At 45.0% G+C, this 23,902-nt stretch overlaps 1 long non-coding RNA gene across 1 annotated transcript; it reads right to left on the minus strand.

Moving 5' to 3' along the window:
* Nucleotides 1-11,009: 11,009 nt before the first annotated feature.
* On the minus strand, nt 11,010-11,443 carry LOC145850457 (uncharacterized). The gene is made up of 2 exons (XR_014380273.1): nt 11,327-11,443; nt 11,010-11,228 (listed from the first exon to the last, which is right to left on the minus strand). It is a non-coding gene; the product is annotated as an uncharacterized LOC145850457 (long non-coding RNA).
* Nucleotides 11,444-23,902: the final 12,459 nt, after the last annotated feature.

Below are 23,902 nucleotides of genomic sequence, written 5' to 3' on the forward strand. Positions count from 1 at the left end.
AACTTTGGAGGTACAGTAAGCCCATTATCATTCATCAAATTCAACTTTTTCAGAGTACGTTTAACAAATAAATGTGACTTACTTTTCTATTTCGTGTTTCCTCTTAAGCTGAAAACGGCTGGAACGATGAATCATGTGGGAAGAGCTATCCCTCCGTGTGCTCCATAAGAACCTGTTTAATCCTTCAAACTATCAATTGAAACCAAAAATGCTACGCCGGTGTCAGCATCCTAACTGCAAATGTTATGTAGTTATTGTTTCTTGTCAATAAAACAGGTGTCTGTATTTAATCTCATGAGTCGTAATTAAACATTGATTCACTTTGAAGATGGAGTCTGTTCAGTGGGCATTTCAATTCTTTGATATTGTTTCTTGAAGAATAGAATTCTCTTAGGACCCAAAAAGTAGTCTCACTGTCAACTGCGTTAATTTTCAGTAAACATGTTTAAATATACACTAAAATAACACATCCTAGATCTGAATGAAATAATATTAAATACTTTTTTTCTTTACATAGTTGAATGTGCTGACAACAAAATGACACAAATAATCAATGGAAATCCACTTTATCAACCCATGGAGGTCTGGATTTGGAGTCACACTCAAAACTAAAGTGAAAAACCACACTACAGGCTGATCCAACTTTGTAATGTCCTTAAAACAAGTCAAAATGAGGCTCAGTAGTGTGTTGTGTGTGGCCTCCCTACAACGCCTGGGCATGCTCCTGATGAGGTGGCGGATGGTTTCCTGAGGGATCTCCTCCCAGACCTGCACTAAAGCATCCGCCAACTCCTGGACAGTCTGGTGCAATGTGGCGTTGGTGGATGGAGCGAGACATGATGTGCTCAATTGGATTCAGGTCTGGGGATCGGGCGGGCCAGTCCATAGCATCTGCCTTCCTCTTGCAGGAACTGCTGACACACTCCAGCCACATGAGGTCTTGCATTAGGAGGAACCCAGGGCCAACCGCACCAGCATATGGTCTCACAAGGGGTCTGAGGATCTCATCTCGGTACCTAATGGCAGTCAGGCGAGCACATGGAGGGCTGTGCGGCCCCCCCAAAGAAATTCCACCCCACACCATGACTGACCCACCGCCAAACCGGTCATGCTGGAGGATGTTGCAGGCAGCAGAACGTTCTCCACGGGGTCTCCAGACACTGTCACGTCTGTCACATGTGCTCAGTGTCATTTTGCAGGGCTCTGGCAGTGCTCCTCCTGCTCCTCCTTGCACAAAGGCGGAGGTAGCGGTCCTGCTGCTGGGTTGTTGCCCTCTTACAGCCTCCTCCACGTCTCCTGATCTACTGGCCTGTCTCCTGGTAGTGCCTCAATGCTCTGGACACTACGCTGACAGATCCAGCAAACCTTCTTGCCACAGCTCGCATTGATGTGCCATCCTGGATGAGCTGCACTACCTGAGCCACTTGTGTGGGTTGTAGACTCCGTCTCATGCTACCACTAGAGTGAAAGCACCGCCAGCATTCAAAAGTGACCAAAACATCGGCCAGGAAGCATAGGAACTGAGGAGTGGTCTGTGGTCCCCACCTGCAGAACCACTCCTTTATTGGGGGTGTCTTGCTAATTGCCTATAATTTCCACCTGTTGTCTATTCCATTTGCACAACAGCATGTGAAATTTATTGTCAATCAGTGTTGCTTCCTAAGTGGACAGTTTGATTTCACAGAAGTGTGATTGACTTGGAGTTACATTGTGTTGTTTAAGTGTTCCCTTTATTTTTTTGAGCAGTGTATATGACCATAACAGACAGTATCTGGTGTGGCCACCAGCTGCATTAAGTACTGCAGTGCATCTCCTCATGGACTGCACCAGAGTTGCCAGTTCTTGCTGTGAGATGTTACCCCACTCTTCCACGAAGGCACCTGCAAGTTTCTGGACAATTCTGGGGCTATGGGAATGGCCCTAGCCCTCACCCGCCGATCCAACAGGTCCCAGACGTGCTCAATGGGATTGAGATCCGGGCTCTTCGCTGAACACTGGCATTCCTGTCTTGCAGGAAATCACCCACAGAACTAGCAGTATGGCTGGTGGGGTTGTCATGTCAGGATGAGCCTGCAGGAAGGGTACCACATGAGGGAGGAGGATGTCTTCCCTGTACTGCACAGCGTTGATTGCCTGCTATGACGACAACCTCAGTCTGACGCTGTGACACACCGCCCCAGACCATGCCGGACCCTCCAAATCGCTCCAGAGTACAGGCCTCGGTGTAACGCTCATTCCTTAGACGATAAACGCGATTCTGACCATCACCCCTGGTGAGAGAAATCCGCGACTTGTCAGTGAAGAGCTTTTTTTGTTTATTTTCAGTCCTGTCTGGTCCAGCGAGGGTGGGTTTGTGCCCGTAGGTGATGTCTGGTGAGGACCTGCCTTACAACAGGCCTACAAGACCTCAGTCCAGCCTTTTGCGGACCGTCGGAGGGTTTGTGCCTTCCTAGTGTAGCTCGGGCAGTTGCCATCCTGTGCAGGTGTTACACGTGGTCTGCCACTGCGAGGTCGGTCCTGTCTCACTGCACGCACAATGCAATTTATTGCCCTGGCCACATCTGCAGTTCTCATGCCTCCTTGCAGCATGCTTAAGGCAGTATTAGACTTAAAATGAATCATCCAGCGATCATACACTGTTTACCAGGGGGTAGGGCTACCGACGTTAAGGCTAATCTGAAGATGGTGCTGGCTAAAGCTAAAACTGGCGAGTATAGAGATTGTTATCCACGTCGGCACCAACAATGTTAGGATGAAACAGTCAGAGATCACCAACCGCAACATAGCTTCAGCGTGTAAATCAGCTAGAAAGATGTGTCGGCATCGCGTAATTGTCTCTGGCCCCCTCCCAGTTAGGGGGCGTGATGAGCTCTACAGCAGAGTCTCAACTCAATCGCTGGTTAAACTGTTTTCTGCCCCTCCCAAAAGAGAATTTGTAGATAATTGGCCCTCTTTCTGGGACTCACCCACAAACGGGACCAAGCCTGGCCTGCTGAGTGACGGACTCCATCCTAGCTGGAGGGGCGCTCTCATCTTATCTACGAACATAGACAGGGCTCTAACTCCTCTAGCTTCACAATGAAATAGGGTGCAGGCTAGGCAGCAGGCTGTTAGCCAGCCTGCCAGCTTAGTGGAGTCTGCCACTAGCACAGTCAGTGTAGTCAGCTCAGCTATCCCCATTGAGACCGTGTCTGTGCCTCGACCTAGGTTGGGCAAAACTAAACATGGCGGTGTTCGCCTTCGCAATCTCACTAGAATAAAGACCTCCATTCCTGCCATTATTGGAAGAGATCGTGATACCTCCTCTCAAAATAGGGCTACTTAATGTTAGATCCCTCACTTCAAAGGCAGTTATAGTCAATGAACTAATCACTGATCATAATCTTGATGTGATTGGCCTGACTGAAACATGGCTTAAGCCTGATGAATTTACTGTGTTAAATGAGGCCTCACCTCCTGGTTACACTAGTGACCATATTCCCCGTGCATCCCGCAAAGGCGGAGGTGTTGCTAACATTTACAATGCAAATTTCAATTTACAAAAAAAATGACGTTTTCGTCTTTTGAGCTTCTAGTCATGAAATCTATGCAGCCTACTCAGTCACTTTTTATAGCTACTGTTTACAGGCCTCCTGGGCCATATACAGCGTTCCTCACTGAGTTCCCTGAATTCCTATCGGACATTGTAGTCACAGCAGATAATATTCAAATTTTTGGTGACTTTAATATTCACATGGAAAAGTCCACAGACCCACTCCAAAAGGCTTTCGGAGCCATCGACTCAGTGGGTTTTGTCCAACATGTCTCTGGACCTACTCACTGCCACAGTCATACTCTGGACCTAGTTTTGTCCCGTGGAATAAGTGTTGTGGATCTTAATGTTTTTCCTCATAATCCTGGACTATCGGACCACCATTTTATTACGTTTGCAATTGCAACAAATAATCTGCTCAGACCCCAAACAGGGAGCATCAAAAGTCGTGCTATAAATTCTCAGACAACCCGAAGATTCCTTGATGCCCTTCCAGACTCTCTCTGCCTACCCAAGGACATCAGAGGACAAATATCAGTTAACCTGTTATGGCTAGGGGGCAGTATTTTCACGGCTGGATAAAAAACGTACCCGATTTAATCTGATTATTACTCCTGCCCAGAAACTAGAATATGCATATAATTATTATCTTTGGATAGAACACACTCCAAAGTTTCTAAAACTGTTTGAATGGTGTCTGTGAGTATAACAGAACTCATTTGGCAGGCCAAAACCTGAGAAGATTCTGTACAGGAAGTACCCTGTCTGACCATTTCTTGGCCTTCTTTGTCATCTCTATCCATTACAAAGGATCTCTGCTGTTACGTGACACTTCCTACGGCTCCAATGGGCTCTCAGAGCCCGGGAAAAAGCTGAATGACGTAATTCAAAGCCCTGGCTGAAACACACGAGCGCTTTTGCTAAGTGGTCTATCAGGGGACAGTGGGCTTAGGCGCATGCACTGGCCGCACCCTCTCTTTTTTTCCCTCTATTTACCGAAACGCAGATTCCCGGTCGGAATATTATCACTTTTTTACGAGAAAAATGGCATAAAAATTGATTTTAAACAGCGGTTGACATGCTTCGAAGTACGGTAATGAAATATTTAGAAATCTTTTGTCACGAAATGCGCCATGCGCACGACCCTAATTTACCATTCGGATAGTGTCTAGAACACACGAACAAAACGCCGCTGTTGGACATAACTATGGATTATTTTGGACCAAACCAACATTTGTTATTGAAGTAGAAGTCCTGGGAGTGCATTCTGACGAAGAACATCAAAGGTAATCAAACTTTTCTAATAGTAAATCTGATTTTGGTGAGTGCTAAACTTGGAGGGTGTCTAAATAGCTAGCCCTGTGATGCCGGGCAATCTACTGAGAATATTGTAAAATGTGCTTTCACCGAAAAGCTATTTTAAAATCGGACATATCGAGTGCATAGAGGAGTTCTGTATCTATAATTCTTAAAATAATTGTTATGTCTTTTTGTGAACATTTATCGTTCGGCATGGAAGAACACCAATAAGCCAGTGACTCAGCCCCTGTAATAGGGTTAGAGGCAGAGAATCCCAGTGGAGAGAGGGGAACCGGCCAGGCAGAGACAGCAAGGGCGGTTCGTTGCTCCAGAGCCTTTCCGTTCACCTTCACACTCCTGGGCCAGACTACATTCAATCATAGGACCCACTGAAGAGATGAGTCTTCAGTAAAGACTTAAAGGTTGAGACAGAGTCTGCATCTCTCACATGGGTAGGCAGACTATTCCATAAAAATGGAGCTCTATAGGAGAAAGCCCTGCCTCCAGCTGTTTGCTTAGAAATTCTAGGGACAATTAGGAGGCCTGCGTCTTGTGACCGTAGCGTACGTGTAGGTATGTACGGCAGGACCAAATCGGAAAGATATGTAGGAGCAAGCCCATGTAATGCTTTGTAGGTTAGCAGTAAAACCTTGAAATCAGCCCTTGCCTTAACAGGAAGCCAGTGTAGGGAGGCTAACACTGGAGTAATATGATCACATTTTTTGGTTCTAGTCAGGATTCTAGCAGCCGTATTTAGCACTAACTGAAGTTTATTTAGTGCTTTATCCAGGTAGCCGGAAAGTAGAGCTTTGCAGTAGTCCAACCTAGAAGTAACAAAGGCATGGATTAATTTTTCTGCATCATTTTTGGACAGAAAGTTTCAGATTTTTGCAATGTTAGGTAGATGGAAAAAAGCTGCCCTTGAAACAGTCTTGATATGTTCTTCAAAAAAGAGATCAGGGTCCAGAGTAACGCCGAGGTCCTTCAGTTTTATTTGAGACGACTGTACAACCATCAAGATTAATTGTCAGATTTAACAGAAGATCTCTTTGTTTCTTGGGACCTAGAACAAGCATCTCTGTTTTGTCCGAGTTTAAAAGTAGAAAGTTTGCAGCCATCCACTTCCTTATGTCTGAAACACAGGCTTCTAGCGAGGACAATTTTGGGGCTTCACCATGTTTCATTGAAATGTACAGCTGTGTGTCATCCGCATAGCAGTGAAATTTAACATGATGTTTTTGAATGACATCCCCAAGAGGTAAAATATATAGTGAAAACAATAGTGGTCCTAAAACGGAACCTTGAGGAACACCGAAATGTACAGTTGATTTGTCAGAGGACAGACCATTCACAGCGACAAACATATCTTTCCGACAGATAAGATCTAAACCAGGCCAGAACTTGTCCGTGTAGACCAATTTGGGTTTCCGATCTCTCCAAAAGAATGTGGTGATCGATGGTATCAAAAGCAGCACTAGGAGCACGAGGACAGGTGCAGAGCCTCGGTCTGACATCATTAAAAGGTAATTTACCACCTTCACAAGTGCAGTCTCAGTGCTATGATGGGGTCTAAAACCAGATTGAAGCGTTTCGTATACATTGTTTGTCTTCAGGAAGGCAGTGAGTTGCTGCCTAACAGCTTTTTCCCAAAAAATTGAGAGGAATGGGAGATTCAATATAGGCCGATAGTTTTTATATTTTCTGGGTCAAGGTTTGGCTTTTTCAAGAGAGGCTTTATTACTGCCACTTTTAGCGAGTTTGGTACACATCCGGTGGATAGAGAGCCGTTTTATTATGTTCAACATAGGAGGGCCAAGCACAGGAAGCAGCTCTTTCAGTAGTTTAGTTGGAATAGGGTCCAGTATGCAGCTTGAAGGTTTTGAGGCCATGATTATTTTCATCATTGTGTCAAGAGATATAGTACTAAAACACTTTAATGTCTCCCTTGATCCTAGGTCCTGGCAGAGTTGTGCAGACTCAGGAAAACGGAGCTTTGGAGGAACACGCAGATTTAAAGAGGAATCCGTAATTTGCTTTCTAATGATCATGATCTTTTCCTCAAAGAAGTTCATGAATTTATTACTGCTGAAGTGAAAGCCGTCCTCTCTTGGGGAATGCTGCTTTTTAGTTAGCTTTGCGACAGTATCAAAAATAAATGTTGGATTGTTCTTATTTTCCTCAATTAAGTTGGAAAAATAGGATGATCAAGCAGCAGTGAGGGCTCTTCGATAATGCACGGTACTGTCTTTCCAAGCTAGTCGGAAGACTTCCAGTTTGGTGTGGCGCCATTTCCGTTCCAATTTTCTGGAAGCTTGCTTCAGAGCTCGTGTATTTTCTGTATACCAGGGAGCTAGTTTCTTATGACAAATGTTTTTAGTTTTTAGGGGTGCAACTCCATCTAGGGTATTGCGCAAAGTTAAATTGAGTTCCTCAGTTAGGTGGTTAACTGATATTTGTCCTCTGATGTCCTTGGGTAGGCAGAGAGAGTCTGGAAGGGCATCAAGAAATCTTCAGGTTGCCTGAGAATTTATAGCATGACTTTTGATGCTCCCTGTTTGGGGTCTGAGCAGATTATTTGTTGCAATTGCAAACATAATAAAATGGTGGTCCGATAGTCCAGGATTATGAGGAAAAACATTAAGATCCACAACACTTATTCCACGGGACAAAACTAGGTCCAGAGTATGACTGTGGCAGTGAGTAGGTCCAGAGACATGTTGGACAAAACCCACTGAGTCGATGACTCCGAAAGCCTTTTGGAGTGGGTCTGTGGACTTTTCCATGTGAATATTAAAGTCACCAAAAATTTGAATATTATCTGCTGTGACTACAATGACCGATAGGAATTCAGGGAACTCAGTGAGGAACGCTGTATATGGCCCAGGAGGCCTGTAAACAGTAGCTATAAAAAGTGACTGAGTAGGCTGCATAGATTTCCTGACTAGAAGCTCAAAAGACGAAAACTTCATTTTGTCAATGTTAGCAACACCTCTGCCTTTGCGGGATGCCCGAGGAATATGGTCACTAGTGTAACCAGGAGGTGAGGCCTCATTTAACACAGTAAATTCATCAGGCTTAGGCCATGTTTCAGTCAGGCCAATCACATCAAGATTATGATCAGTGATTAGTTCATTGACTATAACTGCCTTTGAAGTGAGGGATCTAACATTAAGTAGCCCTATTTTGAAGGAGGTATCACGATCTCTTCCAATAATGGCAGGAATGGAGGTCTTTATTCTAGTGAGATTGCGAAGGCGAACACCGCCATGTTTAGTTTTGCCCAACCTAGGTCGAGGCACAGACACGGTCTCAATGGGGATAGCTGAGCTGACTACACTGACTGTGCTAGTGGCAGACTCCACTAAGCTGGCAGGCTGGCTAACAGCCTGCTGCCTAGCCTGCACCCTATTTCATTGTGAAGCTAGAGGAGTTAGAGCCCTGTCTATGTTCGTAGATAAGATGAGAGCGCCCCTCCAGCTAGGATGGAGTCCGTCACTCAGCAGGACAGGCTTGGTCCCGTTTGTGGGTGAGTCCCAGAAAGAGGGCCAATTATCTACAAATTCTCTTTTGGGAGGGGCAGAAAACAGTTTAACCAGCGATTGAGTTGAGACTCTGCTGTAGAGCTCATCACGCCCCCTAACTGGGAGGGGGCCAGAGACAATTACGCGATGCCGACACATCTTTCTAGCTGATTTACACGCTGAAGCTATGTTGCGGTTGGTGATCTCTGACTGTTTCATCCTAACATTGTTGGTGCCGACGTGGATAACAATCTCTATACTCGCCAGTTTTAGCTTTAGCCAGCACCATCTTCAGATTAGCCTTAACGTCGGTAGCCCTACCCCCTGGTAAACAGTGTATGATCGCTGGATGATTCATTTTAAGTCTAATACTGCCTTAAGCATGCTGCAAGGAGGCATGAGAACTGCAGATGTGGCCAGGGCAATAAATTGCATTGTGCGTGCAGTGAGACAGGACCGACCTCGCAGTGGCAGACCACGTGTAACACCTGCACAGGATGGCAACTGCCCGAGCTACACTAGGAAGGCACAAACCCTCCGACGGTCCGCAAAAGGCTGGACTGAGGTCTTGTAGGCCTGTTGTAAGGCAGGTCCTCACCAGACATCACCTACGGGCACAAACCCACCCTCGCTGGACCAGACAGGACTGAAAATAAACAAAAAAAGCTCTTCACTGACAAGTCGCGGATTTCTCTCACCAGGGGTGATGGTCAGAATCGCGTTTATCGTCTAAGGAATGAGCGTTACACCGAGGCCTGTACTCTGGAGCGATTTGGAGGGTCCGGCATGGTCTGGGGCGGTGTGTCACAGCGTCAGACTGAGGTTGTCGTCATAGCAGGCAATCAACGCTGTGCAGTACAGGGAAGACATCCTCCTCCCTCATGTGGTACCCTTCCTGCAGGCTCATCCTGACATGACAACCCCACCAGCCATACTGCTAGTTCTGTGGGTGATTTCCTGCAAGACAGGAATGCCAGTGTTCAGCGAAGAGCCCGGATCTCAATCCCATTGAGCACGTCTGGGACCTGTTGGATCGGCGGGTGAGGGCTAGGGCCATTCCCATAGCCCCAGAATTGTCCAGAAACTTGCAGGTGCCTTCGTGGTAGAGTGGGGTAACATCTCACAGCAAGAACTGGCAACTCTGGTGCAGTCCATGAGGAGATGCACTGCAGTACTTAATGCAGCTGGTGGCCACACCAGATACTGTCTGTTATGGTCATATACACTGCTCAAAAAAATAAAGGGAACACTTAAACAACACAATGTAACTCCAAGTCAATCACACTTCTGTGAAATCAAACTGTCCACTTAGGAAGCAACACTGATTGACAATAAATTTCACATGCTGTTGTGCAAATGGAATAGACAACAGGTGGAAATTATAGGCAATTAGCAAGACACCCCCAATAAAGGAGTGGTTCTGCAGGTGGGGACCACAGACCACTCCTCAGTTCCTATGCTTCCTGGCCGATGTTTTGGTCACTTTTGAATGCTGGCGGTGCTTTCACTCTAGTGGTAGCATGAGACGGAGTCTACAACCCACACAAGTGGCTCAGGTAGTGCAGCTCATCCAGGATGGCACATCAATGCGAGCTGTGGCAAGAAGGTTTGCTGGATCTGTCAGCGTAGTGTCCAGAGCATTGAGGCACTACCAGGAGACAGGCCAGTACATCAGGAGACGTGGAGGAGGCTGTAAGAGGGCAACAACCCAGCAGCAGGACCGCTACCTCCGCCTTTGTGCAAGGAGGAGCAGGAGGAGCACTGCCAGAGCCCTGCAAAATGACACTGAGCACATGTGACAGACGTGACAGTGTCTGGAGACCCCGTGGAGAACGTTCTGCTGCCTGCAACATCCTCCAGCATGACCGGTTTGGCGGTGGGTCAGTCATGGTGTGGGGTGGAATTTCTTTGGGGGGGGCCGCACAGCCCTCCATGTGCTTGCCTGACTGCCATTAGGTACCGAGATGAGATCCTCAGACCCCTTGTGAGACCATATGCTGGTGCGGTTGGCCCTGGGTTCCTCCTAATGCAAGACCTCATGTGGCTGGAGTGTGTCAGCAGTTCCTGCAAGAGGAAGGCATTGATGCTATGGACCGCCCGATCGCCAGACCTGAATCCAATTGAGCACATGTCTCGCTCCATCCACCAACGCCACGTTGCACCACAGACTGTCCAGGAGTTGGCGGATGCTTTAGTGCAGGTCTGGGAGGAGATCCCTCAGGAAACCATCCGCCACCTCATCAGGAGCATGCCCAGGCGTTGTAGGGAGGTCATACAGGCACGTGGAGGCCACACACACTACTGAGCCTCATTTTGACTTGTTTTAAGGACATTACAAGTTGGATCAGCCTGTAGTGTGGTTTTTCACTTTATTTTTCAGTGTGACTCCAAATCCAGACCTCCATGGGTTGATAAAGTGGATTTCCATTGATTATTTGTGTCATTTTGTTGTCAGCACATTCAACTATGTAAAGAAAAAAAGTATTTCATAATATTATTTCATTCAGATCTAGGATGTGTTATTTTAGTGTATATTTAAACATGTTTACTGAAAATTAACGCAGTTGACAGTGAGACTACTTTTTGGGTCCTAAGAGAATTCTATTCTTCAAGAAACAATATCAAAGAATTGAAATGCCCACTGAACAGACTCCATCTTCAAAGTGAATCAATGTTTAATTACGACTCATGAGATTAAATACAGACACCTGTTTTATTGACAAGAAACAATAACTACATAACATTTGCAGTTAGGATGCTGACACCGGCGTAGCATTTTTGGTTTCAATTGATAGTTTGAAGGATTAAACAGGTTCTTATGGAGCACACGGAGGGATAGCTCTTCCCACATGATTCATCGTTCCAGCCGTTTTCAGCTTAAGAGGAAACACGAAATAGAAAAGTAAGTCACATTTATTTGTTAAACGTACTCTGAAAAAGTTGAATTTGATGAATGATAATGGGCTTACTGTACCTCCAAAGTTCATCTGAATACATGGCTCTCTGGCACCATAGTGGTTATTCGGCTCCCCTTCAGCCCAGCTCTCGTAATCAAATTTGGAGCCGTCACTCCAGAACCATAGCCTGTCCTGTGGGGAAGTAGTGAGATCTCAGATGTGCTTGCTGAACAATTTCTAAAATCCAACATACTCATGGTCTTTACTCCACCACCAGAACCGTAAAAGCCACCACTACCAAAAACGTGCAGACTGACACTGGAACTGTGGGGTGAAAAAACCCACAAGTGTTGATACTACAACCACATTTCTAAAAATCCCAATGCATTTCCATTGCCATAGACTTGACCGGTGAAAAAAAAAAACAGCCTACAACCGTTTAAAGACTGAATCTGCATTAGGGGGGAAACAGCGCCACTGGCCACCATTATCATTTTTGGTCGCTGAACAGCGTCGCGCAGCATGGTTAAAAACAAAATAAAAAATAGCTAAAATTGTTATATGTCGCAAACTGACGGGTCACCATTAAGGCTTCCAGATTTAAAACATGGCCAGACCGATATGGAATAGGTTGCCTTTTGATACCATGCTATAGTACTCACTCCAGCCCACTGTGTCAGTGGATACTGCAATGGGCATTCTTTTTGTACATCTGTAAGATCTTCCAAACCAGGTTCTTTTTTTATATAGACACTTTCTTAAAAACTACACCGACCTATCAACTTAACAAATGTCAGATACAACCTTAATCCCAAGGTCTCAAATGGAACAAGCCACCTAGTAAGTTGTTTCTGCGCCATAGCAAAGAGGAAGAGTCGAGAAGAGCGAGAAGGATAACTACGGCCAAAATCTGCCTTCTCAAGCGGGTAAGGTTTTTGTATGGCCGTCAATAAGATGTCGAATTTCATTGACGACAAATATAATGGCTTATTTGAGCAAATATACGTTTTGTAATGCTTAGGTTGTTACGAGTACTGATACAAGTAGCACACATGACATGCCAGAAACTGAGAAAACCATTTATATCGGAGTTGTGCCTGTCACACTGGAATCTGCTCTCTCATAGGCTAGAATGGTCCCACCTGATCTGCCCGACTGCATTCCATTGCAGACTCTACACATGGTTAGAGGCCAATATAATGGATCATCTGTGGCAATTGCTTTGGAGTTGAAATATCCAAGTATTCTTTCGAGATGATCAACTCAAATCTAGACCTACATCCAACAGTATTTCTTTCACTTTTGACAATGACTTCACACGAGGCCTTAGTCACATGACATGCCTAAATACTTATAACCACTAGGCTAATAAATCACATGTGTGAACAAGTGTTGCGATTGTGTGTGTCCCCCGTTACTTGCTAAATGTCAATGAGCGTTGTCACCATCTTTCCTCTGCTGTACCTCAAACTGTGCTCATCACCAGCTGAGAAACTGGCGAGTTGATTACTCTTGGCACAGAGTTGTCTGAGCAGTGTCTTAACACCTACTCTGAGCTGATTGTTTCATTAGTCTTAAAACAGGATTCCTAGGACATGACATATTGATGAGTATACTAAGACCTCAAGCTGAACTGTTCAGGTATAGTATACCTTTCCCTGGAGTCACTCCTATCACTTTTACTCAACTATGACAACTGGGTACCTTTTCCACCTTTGCCTGAACAGCATCATATCCGCCAATCCAGGTAAGAGGGAAACTGCCAGTATTGATCAACACCACCGCCTGTAGAAATCGGAACTCTTCATAGCTGTGCACAGATGCCAGGTTTGCGCCAAGGTACTTTACAGTGTTGCGCACAGGTTCCAGTTTTTCTCCAAGTAACTGACAGTGGCGCTAGAGCAAGCAGTACACAGAGACAAAGACATGTCATAATGGAAGTATTAGTCAGTTGTCCAGTCTGAGAATTTGTCTTCTGGACTCAAATATTGCCATCGGAACTAATGTTCTATTAACAGGCTCTTAGAGATTAGTTAACCCATGCCCTGTGGGTTCTAATAGACAACAGGGCCCAACTCCACACAAATATTGCAAAGCCTATAGACATTATTAATTACAGCATATTTTACATGAGGCGCCTGTTAAAATAAGGCCAAAGACCCTTTAACTAAAAGAGCCAGATCATTTCAATTGTAGAGGGTAAGCATTATACCTCTGCTTTGGGCCATGTCATTGCAGTTTTGACAAACATGAAGCAGCGTGAATTAAATTGGAACCAGCCTCTGGGGCATGGGTTTCTTTTGTCTGCTGCAAATTTCACCAAATCATCTGAAAGGAGAAGACAGGGAGTGTTACGAAATTGCAGCCGACTTGAAAGGATAGTCGAGACTGACAGACATACAAATCCCCTTGCATCATAAATAACATTTTTAGAGCAGTCATACCACAACAAAATATACACAACGAATGATGTAAAGCACAAACTCATTCCACAGAGCACCTAGTATCTACAGGTTTTAGCGCCTCCCTCTATTGATCAATTTAGAACTCCCCTCACCTGGTTGTCTTCATTGAAAGGTAAACCACCTGCAGATACTAGGCACTCTGTGGAATGAGTTCGACACTCGTGATGTAAAGTGTGAAGCTGACTCTTACTTGCTATGTTCGCAGTCATTATGTCGCCCAGTGTAAAGGCAGCGCTGAGAAGCAGTAGAAGGGTCAACATCGCCATGGTGATAGTCTCCTGACACACACACACACACACACACGAGAGAAGCCATCTGTTTCCCCAACCTCTGCTCGAGCACCCCAGTAAGTCCACTTATCACATTCAACTAATGAAGGGCTGAGGAATACCAGCTATCATCTCTTCCACCACATACAGTAGATTAGCCTGGCACACAGGAATGTTTGACTCCAAATGGCACTACATAGGGAATTGAAAGCATCTGATAGTCACCATCTACTTAAGTAGAGGAGAAGTCTATGCTCTTGGGTTCTCCCCAAAACAGCACCCTAGCTAACTAACCCCGATGCATGGCACACCTAGTAAGACACCATTTGGGATGAAATCCGATACAGTACTATGTTGAACTCTCACCTGCAGTCTGGTCATGTCAGCGCTCTGTTTGTGAGTTGAGTTCTACCGCTTCCTGCTCTCCTTTTTTAAGGACCCATCCAGTCAGACCCCTCCCTCTCTCATCCTTTAACCGTTCAAATAATCAACTAATCATCAAGCTTTTATCATTTGAATCAGCTGTGTTGTGTTAGGGCAAAAACCAAAACGTACACCCCTTGGGCAACGCCACGGGAAGAAGTTTGGTGGTGCAGGGTACTTTTAATGAACGTTATTTTCAATTGGGGTGCTGGAAAAATATCTTTGCCTGTGCAACAGGCGCTCTATTGGTCCACTATTATAGCACTACTTTTGTGAAAATGTAACAAATCTATAAAAAGTTGACATATATATAAATATATATATACAGTACCAGTCAAAAGTTTGGACACACCTACTCATTCAAGGGTTTTTCTTTATTTTTACTATTTTCTTTGTAGAATAATAGTGAAGACATCAAAACTGTGAAATAACTCTTATGGAATCATGTAGTAACCAAAAGAAGTGTTAAACAAAACCAAATATATTTTAGATTCTTCAAAGTAGCCACCTTTTGCCTTGATGACAGCTTTGCACACTCTTGGCATTCTCTCAACCAGCTTCACCTGGTATGCTTTTCCAACATTCTTAAAGGACATCCCACATACGCTGATCACTTGTTGGCTGCTTTTCCTTATCTCTGTGGTCCAACTCATCCCAAACCATCTCAATTGGGTTGAAGTTGGGTGATTGTGGAGTTCAGGGCGGTCTGATGCAGCACTACATCACTCTACCTTATTGGTCAAATAGCCCGTACACAGCCTGGAGGTATGTTGGGTCATCGTACTGTTGAAAAACAAATGACAGTCCCACTAAGCGCAAACCAGATGGGATGGTGTATCGCTGCAGAAGGCTGTGGTAGACATGCTGGTTAAGCGTGCCTTGAATTCTAAATAAAACACAGACAGTGTCACCAGCAAAGCACCGTCACACCTCCTCCTCCATGCTTCACGGTGGGAACCACACATGCGGAGATCATCCGCTCACCTACTCTGCGTCTCACAAAGACACACTAATCAGACCAAAGGACAGATTTCTACCGGTCTAATGTCCATTGCTCGTGTTTCTTGGCCCAAGCAAGTCTCTTGTTCTTGAAATAACACATATGGAATCATGTAGTAACCAAAAAAAAGTGTTAAACAAATAAATCAATTTCTAATTGAGATTGTTCAAATTAGCCACCCTTTGCCTTGATGACAGCTTTGCACACTCTTGGCATTCTCTTATCAAATCAAATGTATTTATATAGCCCTTCTTACATCAGCTGATATCTCAAAGTGCTGTACAGAAACCCAGCCTAAAACCCCAAACGGCAAGCAATGCCTGTGAAAGAAGCACGGTGGCTAGGACAAACTCCCTAGAAAGGCCAAAAACCTAGAGAGGAACCAGGCTATGAGGGGTGGCCAGTCCTCTTCTGTCTGTGCAGAGTGGATATTATAACAGAACATGGTCAAGATGTTAAAATGTTCATAACTGACCAGCATGGTCAAATAATAATAATCGTAGTTGTCGAGGGTGCAACAAGCACGTCCGGTGAACAGGTCAGGGTTCCATAGCCGCAGGCAGAACAGTTGAAACTGGAGCAGCAGCACGGCCAGGTGGACTGGGGACAGCAAGGAGTCATCATACCAGGTAGTCCTGAGGCATGGTCCTAGGGCTCAGGTCCTCCGAGAGAAAGAGAATTAGAGAGAGCATATTTAAATTCACACAGGACACCGGATAAGACAAGAGAAATACTCCAGATGTAACAGACTGACCCTAGCCCCCCGACACATAAACTACTGCAACATAAATACTGGAGGCTGAGACAGGAGGGATCAGAAGACACTGTGGCCCCATCCGATGATACCCCCGGACAGGGCCAAACAGGCAGGATATAACCCCACCCACTTTGCCAAAGCACAGCCCCCACACCACTAGAGGGATGTCTCCAACCACAAACTTACTGTCCTAAGACAAGGCCGAGTATAGCCCACAACGATCTCCGCCATGGCACAACCCAAGGGGGGGTGCCAACCTGGCCAACCTGGCCATGTTTTAAATCTGGAAGCCTTAATGGTGACCTGTCAGTTTGCGACGTATAACAAATAAGTTACTGCTATTTTGTTTAACCATGCTGCGCGACGCTGCTCAGCGACCAAAAATGATAATGGTGGCCAGTGGCGCTGTTTCCCCCCCTAATGCAGATTCAGTCTTTAAACGGTTGTAGGCTGTTTTTTTTTTTTTTTCACCGGTCAAGTCTATGGCCATGGAAATGCATTGGTATTTTTAGAAATGTGGTTGTGGTATCAACACTTGTGGGTTTTTTTTCACCCCACAGTTCCAGTGTCAGTCTGCACGTTTTGGTAGTGGTGGCTTTTACGGTTTTGGTGGTGGAGTAAAGACCATGAGTATGTTGGATTTTAGAAGTTGTTCAGCAAGCACATCTGAGATCTCACTACTTCCCCACAGGACAGGCTATGGTTCTGGAGTGACGGCTCCAAATTTGATTACGAGAGCTGGGCTGAAGGGGAGCCGAATAACAACAATGGTGCCAGAGAGCCATGTATTCAGATGAACTTTGGAGGTACAGTAAGCCCATTATCATTCAACTTTTTCAGAGTACGTTTAACAAATAAATGTGACCTACTTTTCTATTTCGTGTTTCCTCTTAAGCTGAAAACGGCTGGAACGATGAATCATGTGGGAAGAGCTATCCCTCCGTGTGCTCCATAAGAACCTGTTTAATCCTTCAAACTATCAATTGAAAGCAAAAATGCTACGCCGGTGTCAGCATCCTAACTGCAAATGTTATGGGTTATTACTTTGAAGCTAATTGTTGCTGTAAAATACATTTGACTTCTACGTAGTTATTGTTTCTTGTCAATAAAACAGGTGTCTGTATTTAATCTCATGAGTCGTTATTAAACATTGATTCACTTTGAAGATGGAGTCTGTTCAGTGGGCATTTCAATTGTTTGATATTGTTTCTTGAAGAATAGAATTCTCTTAGGACCCAAAAAGTTGTAGTACTCCAAACATTAACGTAAACGAGCAGTCTGTCTCTAGCTTTAAAATAAGTAGAAAATGATGTGGATGTCTGGGAATTTTAGTGTTACATTTCCTATCAAATTTTATTTGTCACATACACATGGTTAGCAGATGTTAATGCGAGTGTATCCAAGTGCTTCTAGGTCCGACCATGCAGTAATATCTAACAATTTCACAACTACCTTATACACAAGTGAAAAGGAATATGTAGATACAAATATATGGATGGCCGAACGGCATAGGCAAGATGCAGTAGATGGTATGGAGTACGGTATATACATATGAGATGAGTAATGTATGTAAACATTATAGTGGCTAGTGATACATTTATTACATCCAATTATTAGTGGCTAGAGATTTGAGTCAGTACATTGGCAGTAGCCACTCAATGTTAGTGATGGCTGTTTTCCAGTCTCTCGGTCCCCGCTTTGATGCACCTGTACTGACCTCGCCTTCTGGCTGATAGTGGGGTGAACGGGCAGTGGCTCAGGTGGTGGTTGTCCTTGATCTTTTTGGCCTTCCTGTGACATCGGGTGGCGTAGGTGTCATGGAGGGCAGGTAGTTTGCCCCCCAGTGATGTGTTGTGCAGACCTCACTACCCTATGGAGAGCCTTACGATTGTGGGCGGAGCAGTTGCCGTACCAGGCGGTGATAGAGCCTGACGGGATGCTCTCGATTGTGTGTTTTTGGTGACAAGCCGAGTTTCTTCATCCTCCTGAAGTTGAAGAGGCGCTGCTGCGCCTTCAACACGCTGTCTGTGTGGGTGGACCATTTCAGTTTGTCTGTGGTGTGTACGCCGAGGAACTAAACTTTCCACCTTCTCCACTACTGTCCCGTCGATGTGGATAGGGGGCTGCTCCCTCTGCTGTTTCCTGAAGTCCACGATCATCTTTTTTGTTGACATTGAGTTTGAGGTTATTTTCCTGACACCACACTCCGAGGGCCCTCACCACCTCCCTGTAGGTAATCAAGCCTACCACTAGTGTTGTCTGCAAACTTGATTGAGTTGGAGGCGTGCATGGCCACGCAGTCATGGGTGAAAAGGGAGTACAGGAGGGCTGAGAACACACACTTGTGGGGCCCCAGTGTTGCGGATCAGCGGGGTGGAGACGTTTCCTACCCTCACCACCTGGGGGCGGCCCGTCAGAACCCAGTTGCACAGGGCGGGGTCTCGAGCTTAATGACGAGTTTGGAGGGTACTATGGCGTTAAATGCTGAGCTGTAGTCGAACAGCATTCTTACGTAGGTATTCCTCTTGTCCAGATGGGTTAGGGCAGTGTGACTGCATCGCCTGTGGACCTATTGGAGTGGGTCTAGGATGGAGGTGATATGGTCGTTGACTAGTCTCTCAAAGCACTTCATGACGACGGAAGTGAGTGATAGTCATTTAGCTCAGTTACCTTAGCTTTCTTGGGAACAGGAACAATGGTGGCCCTCTTGAAGCATGTGGGCACAGCAGACTTGGATAAGGTTTGATTGAATATGTCCGTAAACACACCAGCCAGCTGGTCTGCGTATGCTCTGAGGACGCGGCTAGGGATGCTGTCTGGGCCGGCAGCCTTGCGAGGGTTAACACGTTTAAATGTTTTACTCATGTTGGCTGCGGTGAAGGAGAGCCCGCAAGTTTTGGTAGCGGGCCGTGTCGGTGGCAGTGTATTGTCCTCAAAGCGAGCAAAGAAGTTGTTTAGTTTGTCTGGGAGCAAGACATCGTGGTCTGCGACGGAGCTGGTTTGGTTTTTGTAGTCCATGATTGACTGTAGACCCTGCCACATACCTCTCGTGTCTGAGCCGTTGAATTGCGACTCTACTTTGTCTTTATACTGACGCTTAGCTTGTTTGATTGCCTTGCGGAGGGAATAGCTACACTGTTTGTATTCGGTCATGTTTCCGGTCGCCTTGCCCTGATTAAAAGTGTGGGTTGGCGCTTTCAGTTTTACGTGAATGCTGCCATCAATCCACGGTTTCTGGTTGGGGAAGGTTTTAATAGACTCTGTGGGTACAACATCACCGACGCACTTGCTAATAAACTCGCACACCGAATCAGCGTATTCATCAATGTTATTGTCCGACGCTATGCGGAACATATTGCAGTCCACGTGATCGAAGCAATCTTGAAGCGTGGAATCCGATTGGTCGGACCAGCTTTGAACAGACCTGAGCACGGGCGTTTTCTGTTTTAGTTTCTGTCTATAGGCTGGGAGCAACAAAATGGAGTCGTGGTCAGATTTTCCGAAAGGAAGGTGGGGGAGGGCTTTGTATGCGGGGAGGGCTTTGTATGTGGAAGTTAGAATAACAATGATCCAGGGTTTTGCCAGCCCGGGTCGCGCATTCGATATGCTGATAAAATTTAGGGAGCCTTGTTTTCAGATTAGCCTTGTTAAAATGCCAGCTACAATAAATGCAGCCTCAGGATATGTGGTTTCCAGTTTACATAGAGTCCAATGAAGTTCTTTCAGGGCCGTCGATGTGTCTGCTTGGGGGGGATATACACGACTGTGATTATGATCGAGGAGAATTCTATTGGTAGATTGTCAGGTGAACAAAAGGACTTGAGTTCCTGTACGTTGTTATGGTCACACCACGTCTCGTTAATCATAAGGCATACACCCCCGCCCTTCTTCTTACCAGAGAGATGTTTGTTTCTGTCGGCGCGATGCGTGAAGAAACCAGGTGGTTGTACCGACTCTGATAACGTATCCCGAGTGAGCCATGTTTCCGTGAAACAAAGAACGTTACAATGTCTGATGTCTCTCTGGAAGGCAACCCTTGCTCGGATTCCGTCTACCTTGTCAAGAGACTGGACATTGGTGAGTAGTAGGGCTCGGGAGCGGTGCGCGATGTGCCCGTCTACGGAGCCTGACCAGAAGACCGCTCCATCTGCCCCTTCTGCGGTGCCGTTGTTTTGGGTCGCCGGCTGGGATCCGATCCATTGTCCTGGGTGGTGGACCAAATAGAGGATCCGCTTCGGGAAAGTTGTATTACTGGTCATAATGTTGGTGAGATGACGTTGCTCTTCTATCCAATAGTTTTTCCCGGCTGTAAGATTTCCTGGGGTAACAATGTAAGAAATAACACATACCAAGTAGTGGGGCAGCCGTTTGGTGGTTCGAATCGCAGAATGTAGCTTTGCGTTTCCAAACTCTCGCTGGGTATAGACTTGTGAGTACAAGATGTACTTATTAGAGCCAAATGTATTAGACTGGTTTCAACTGTTCTGCCTGCGGATATGGAACACGGACCTGTTCACCGGAAGTGCTGTTTTTGACTCTCTCGCAACTTTTTTTTTTTTCCCTAGCCACCGTGCTTCTACATCTGCATTGCTTGCTGTTTGGGGTTCTACGCTGGTTTTCTGTAGAAGCACTTTGTGTGAAATCTGACGTAAAAAGGGCTTTAGAAATGCATTTCATATGGAATTGCGTGATGCTCTGTGTGACGTATTTACTCCCTCCGTGCACAGCTAGCTAGTATAATTACATCACGGGGGTTAATGGTACTGAACTGAAGGCCATCACTTTAAAAAGTGGGTGGAGGCAATCACCATTAAGGTCATTAAGGGAAGGAAGAGTACGTGCTTAACTCTAAATTCCCTTCTGTGAACCATTTAAAGGTGCTTGGAACCAAAAATAGATTTTTGTTTTGTATGATACACATCAAGGACGAGACTGGCGAGGCCACCTCCAAGGCGATGGTGGACATTAACACCCACGGTCATCTTGAGTGACCGAGGTCATGAACGCTGGAATGGTTATTTTTTACAATTTCTTTTTGTTTTTTTCCATGGTACAAAATTAGACATATTTCAATATCACTTTCCTACCCCCTCCTCCAGGTTTGGTGACTGGACCAACCAGACCCTCAAGACTGCCATGGGCAAGTCCCTTGATTGGTACCAGGAAGGATGCGAGAACAACCTGAAGGTAAGTCTCTCTTTGCACACGACAGCAGCATCCAAGCCTCCACCGAGTACGGACGGGAGCCGCAGCTGTTGACTGAGGTAAACAATGCAATGGTTATTGCATATACTGTAGTCTTTCAAATTTTTGTATAACCTACTTTCAGATCACTAAAACCTCACCCGATGTGGTGAAAGTTTTTGAACCAGATCAGAAAGCCTTCGAGGACCACCTTCCTATGAAATGTATATGATTGTATTTATTCCTGTTATCAATCAAGGTGAGACTGAACATGGACGAGGCGCAGGAGAAACAGAAGGAGAGCTACCGGAGCAGAATCAAGAAGGGGACCAAGTGCTACGACATCTGGGCAAATGACTTGGTTTGGAAGAAGGACGAAAGGAAGGCGAGACCTGGGGAAAACCTCGCTGCTCTTTTGCTCCTAGCTGGGGTCACCATCTGTTAAAGTGAATATTTAAAATCTCAACTATTTGCATACAAAACAACCTGAAGCTACTTTTAGTTTCCCTAACGCTGATATTTTTTTCTGTCTTCCTAGGGTTACCTCGGTGGAAGCCAACAATCAGTCGACCACTGAAAGCCCTGACGCCCTACACTTCAGGGAAGCTCGATAGACAAAGTAAGTTAAGTTTTGGTTGACATTTGAGAAAAGCAAGAAATTGTAGTTATGCTGAGCGTAATAAAATGTATCTCTTCAATTTACCTCTCCAAATGACTTTAGGACCATCGACTAGCCGAGCCCCCCAGCAGGTATCCCATCCACCAGAACCAGTGAGTTCGGATCAGTTTGATTCTCTGTGCTCTGAGTCGGAGTGGGACCAGTTAGGCTATACCTTCCAAAAGTGTTGAAGTACATATCTCCCATTTCTAACACTGCACCCATCCATTACATTTTCTCAGTGTAACCTGTGTGTTTGCTTGTTTGTGTCATCTGGCTCCTACCTTGTTCCCTTTAACTCTGCTCCTGTTCTCAACATTGAGAACAAGGGACAGGCAGAACCTCCCACCCACACAGCAACCACCTCCTCTATATTCCACAAACCAGAATTCAGTATTTTATTCTATGATTGCCATTTGAGTGTACAGAAAATCTGTGAAAATAAATTCATGACACAACTCTACCAAAAACGATCAAAGTTAATGTATTAAAATATTGACAGGTTGGGTTTCACAAGGTGTTCATTATTGGAAGCTGTAAGGTATCCTTTGATGGTATTTATTTGTTCCAGGTTATTCATTGTTGATATATATATATATATATATATATATATATATATATATATATATATATATATATATATATGTACAACCGCAAGGGTGTATTAATTAGATGGGGAGGAGGGGGGGGGGGGGGGGGGGGGGGTGGATGAATCATAATAGTGGACTACTGAAATAAGATTATTTCAGTGTAGATAAGGGCAGGTTAAAATATAAACATGACAGCCAGACAAGCCAGTGACTGAATCAAAAAGATTTACATCTGAATTGAGTGGACATCAGCTTACGTTGTGATCTATAAGGTAAGTAACTTTAATGTGTCATGCAGAATACACGTATTCGTTGCCATTTCTGAAACGTAGCAACGCTTAAGACATGGATTTCATGTAATGTTGACGAGGTACCCCAAAAAGTAGTTTGAATGAACGTTTCCATGTTATTAGCTAAACAAAGCTTGTTTAAACAGCGAAATTGTCGCAGAAATCAGCCTTGTTTGCGTAGCGACGAAGAAAATAACACAATTTAGCCTGTGATCTCCAAAATTCCAATGACTAGGTAATCACACCGTTGATATAGCAATGGACGCTAATAGTTGATCGAATCCTATTGTGACGCAGTGGAGGACAGTATTTGGCATGACAGGCCCAAATTGAATTTATTAGTCTCTCACTCATATAGCAAAATGTGTACAATTGCAGGAAATTTGCTTTACAACTGCAAAAATGTCAACACCTTATGGGAAAATGATGAAACAATATGGCAGTCCCCGCACCACAATGTGCATTCTGTTGGGCATGCACAAATAGGCTGTTGATTGCGCGCACAGAAGAAAGTGTGTAACTTTCCCTTAATCAGATTTTAGTTTCCAAATAATTCATTAGTGCAACAATTTCATGAATGTATCAGTTTTGATCAAAGAGTAATTCCACGAGCCAAGCTGTTTCAAAATGTTCAGCACCGCATGACGTTTCACAGTTCAGCACCAGGATGTGGATAGCACACATGACATCAATGCCATAACCTCACGCTTGGTTTTGCAGGGGTCCTCCAATGTGCAAATAAAACTACCCAAATTAATTTCCCAAAAGGAATCTGGTACATATGTTTGTGTGAAGTAACAATTTGTTCATTCATTCTCAAAGGGTATATGGTAACAAGGCTTGTTGACGCTCATACACATGCTCTGCTAAGACCCGTTCAAGCCAGTGTCAAAAAGCCTCAACTTTTTCCAAAAGCAAATTCCGTCATCTCCTACATGACAATCGGCCAACAGGCTTACATAGACTTTTAGCCGTCATTGTTGTGGTTCTTATAATTGGGTAGACTCTGGTAGAGAG

The sequence above is a fragment of the Salmo salar genome, chromosome 14 (genome assembly GCF_965601325.2).
Source record: "Salmo salar chromosome 14, fSalSal1, whole genome shotgun sequence".
NCBI classification, from domain to species: domain Eukaryota; kingdom Metazoa; phylum Chordata; class Actinopteri; order Salmoniformes; family Salmonidae; genus Salmo; species Salmo salar.